The sequence below is a fragment of the Lolium rigidum genome, chromosome 7, assembly GCF_022539505.1.
Source record: "Lolium rigidum isolate FL_2022 chromosome 7, APGP_CSIRO_Lrig_0.1, whole genome shotgun sequence".
NCBI lineage: Eukaryota > Viridiplantae > Streptophyta > Magnoliopsida > Poales > Poaceae > Lolium > Lolium rigidum.
The window spans coordinates 197,220,699-197,224,286 of NC_061514.1; the positions used below are offsets into that span (position 1 = coordinate 197,220,699).

Consider the following 3,588-nt stretch of genomic DNA (forward strand, 5'->3'; position numbering starts at 1 on the left):
CGGCGCATATTTGGGCCAGGTTTGCGTCTCCACGGACGGCCCGGTCACTTTGCGTCGCCCCGCTGGAACAGGCCCCAGACGCATTTCCGGTCACGGCGGACGCAAACGGTCGCTGAGCGTCCGTTTGCGTCGCGCCGCTGGAGATGCCCTAAAAACAAAAGAAGGAAAAAGTGCGGCCTGCACCGAGCTCATGCTAAGGACTAAAATAGCCTAGACGTGAGGAGGAGTGTTGAATATAAATACACTACCTAGTCTATATCCATCAGTTCAAACTTTTGGTTTAATAGACTAGTGCAGCAACCTTTCATTAGGTGTGGTGGATGGGCTAGGGCAAAAGCTTGGCAAGGTCTCGGCCGGTGCGGGTGACGGCGACGCCCTTTGGCATCGCTCTCCTCCTTGGAGGCGTCTCCATCAACCACCCTTCAGTATCTCGAGGCATGAAGTCAACTAAGCTTGCCGATCATGGGTGCACTTTGCTTTGGCATGGGAGGTCTATGGTTCAGTCAGTCTCGGCACCGTGCCCTTCCAACAGTGGACGGCGCTTTCATCGATGAGTTCAAGCTCTCCGACTAGTGTAGTTAGTGTAGTGTAGCTTGCTTTTCTTCTTCGTAATCAGCATCCGGGTCCATTCACCGACCTTTATGCGCCGATGGGAGACGGGTGGAAGAGATGATCAGTTAACCCGGGAGTCGAGAACACAGTCACTGTTTAAGAGTTAGCAATTTCTTCCGATTTCTTCACCTACCAAAGTCAGATTTAGAATGTTTAAGAGTTACCGAGTTCAAAATACGAATTTCGTTGTAGAAATTTCTAGAACCTCAGCCTCACAAAAGGAAAACAATTCCGGTAGTAATTAAATCATTGTAGTTAACATGGCTCGGTTACAAAATCGCCACAGAACAGTAGAACACTCCTGTCTGTCAAAAGGAAAAAGCCGGACCCCTTTGTCGTCTGTGTCGCCTCCCCCTGGCCCGGGCTTGGGCGGAATGGACCTGGGCTTGGGCCTCCGCCGTCGCCGCGACATGTCGCCACCGCGGCGGAACGGTGCTCCCGACCGTGACGACATTGCCTCCGATGATCAAGGTCCTCCCTCTCCTGCACCGCCTTCCGCGAGGTCGCACCTCAGGTCGCTCGTGTCCCGCATCCGGCGCTACTCCGGGCGTGTGCCTCCGACGGGGCCCGCCTTCGAGACGGCGCTCCCCGCCGTCGGCCATCTCAGTCTGCACCAAGCCGACCTCCCAGTCGACGCTGCGGCCGCGCCCACCGCCTCCGCCCTGGACTCCACCGCGCTGGACTCGCGTGCTCTTCCGACATCACCCGCTCCCTCCGCTGACCACCTTGGCCCCTCCGCCGACCACCAAGTCCGCACGCTGCCTCGACTCCAGACCTCCGACTACGACATCCGCGGTCCGGCCGCGCCCGTCGCCCCCGCGCTGTACTCGGTCGGTCTTGTGATGTCACCGGCGCCCTCCGCTGGGGACTCGAGGTCCTACGCCTGCGCTGCCGACTACTCTCACCGCGGTGGTCTTGACTCGACGCCAACATCGCCTACCGCCTCCCCCGAAGCGCTGAACAAGGTATTTTTCTCAACTCGAATGCACAGTTCTCATCCCTGCTTCTTTTTTCTCGTGTTGTCATGTTTTCTATGGCTGAATGTGCAAATTGTAGAAAGTTTTCTAGTATGCTGGTGTAAATTTAACTGGGGCAATAGAGCGAGCAAAGTAGGATATGGCTGAATTGCATGGGGCGCAGATTATTATATATCCTGGTATTTCCCTGGATTACTACTACGTAGTACTATATAGCTTCCGTGGAAAATGCTGCATTTGACTGCCAACAAGAATACACTTAGCTCTGAAGCCTGAGCATGTCCCATCTGTACCATTCTATGTCTGAATTATTCTGAGGATATGACTGATTTACATGGGTGCAGATTATTATATACTAGTACATAGCTTCCGTGAAAATCGATGCCTTTGACTGCAAACGAGGATACACTTAGCTCTGAAGCTTGAACATGTCCCATCTGTACCATTCTAAATCTGAATTATTCTGAACCGCCGAGTTGTGTTCCCTTCTTTCTCCTATGCCTATGCTCTCCCCCTCCTAGGCGTAGAAATACCATCAAAACCACTACTCAAAGCTTGCCCCATTGTCTTTATTCATGGCCATCCCTCTGCTAGCCTCCTGTACGCCAAATAATTATTTCCTAGGAGGATGAATTTTTCTCATTATCTGTAGAATCTATCAATTTATATTTCCATTTGGTTCGGGATTTCGTGTCAATCTCGAGCGGGTGCAGTTGAGAAAGCAGGGGAGGTTGGAGGTGAGCTGTTGGTTACATTCTTGAGAGTGGATTCTAAAAAAAGAAAATCAGTCTTCCAAATTTAAATGATATCTATTTTGATTGTCTTCCATGATATCTATTTGTACTTTCGTAGTGGTGATTAGTATTATCACATCCTGATCAAGTATGGAATGTATTTTTGCTGGTTGAGTAGGAAAAAACTAATTAGCTGCATGTATATGTACACATTCAAAACATTTAGACTGCTAGCTCTTAATTGATTTGGGCTTGACATTGCAACATGTAACTTGAAACACATATTTATGTTGCAATTTGAAATGCAGGCACGATTTACTCGAGATAATGTGTTGTACGCACTTTCGTTTCTGTGTCTTCACACGATTCATCGGAACATGAAGGACATTGAAGATGCTTGGTACACTGGATTTAAGGAGTTCTTTATTCTAATGATGGTGGTATGCTTTGGGATGATAGGGGTCGGTGTCATGGCAAACACTTCGACACCTATGTCCGAAACCAACAACATGATCTCAGCCATGATGTCTCGTACATCTTGGATCTTGAGCTCTTGTCTCTTATTGATCACTTTATCCTTCTTTGTCGGAGGACATGGATTCATCTCTTGTATCGTCGCTGCCTTCTTTATCATGATTGTCATGGCATTTGCTTGGAAGTTCCGCGACCCTACAACCACCACCGTTGTGTCTACTTTGTTCACCTCTTGCTTGAGTAAGATCAAGGCTGGTTGGTGGTGTCGGTCACAACCCATCCTCCCCCTGTGATTTTCTGTATGAGGTTGATGTATGCTGAGGGTACTTTCATATTGTTTCATGATGCATGTGGCAATATTAGTGAGATGAACAGTCCTTCTGTAGTTGATGGTGAATGGAACAGTAGCTGTCTGTGTAAGGAAAATGCCTGATTTTGTTCATTTTATATGAAGTTGAATAGTTCAATCTATATGGTGAAATATTTATGTGCTGAATTATTTGATCTATACTCTTTCAGTTGATTTCCAGTATTCTTGCAGCAAAATGCTTGTTATTTTTTATGAGTGTGAAGCTAAATGGTTCTGTGCAATCTATATGACTCTGAATGGTCCGATCTGTAACAGGAGTGCTAAACCTGTCGAGGTAAAATACATTAATCCTGTCCGCTAGAATGGACAGGTATATTACTGCGTTTTTAAGCTTGCGTAGCTTGCTAGTCGCAAGTAAGAAAGAAACGGCACGATTAATATGCTTGTACAAGAGTTCTGAAACAAATAATGTGGGATAGAT

General features: G+C 47.7%; 1 long non-coding RNA gene across 1 annotated transcript; it reads left to right on the forward strand.

Moving 5' to 3' along the window:
* The first annotated feature begins 1,506 nt into the window (after positions 1-1,506).
* LOC124669639 lies at positions 1,507-3,268 on the forward strand. The gene is made up of 2 exons (XR_006992276.1): positions 1,507-1,577; positions 2,632-3,268. It is a non-coding gene; the product is annotated as an uncharacterized LOC124669639 (long non-coding RNA).
* The last annotated feature ends 320 nt before the right edge of the window (positions 3,269-3,588 follow it).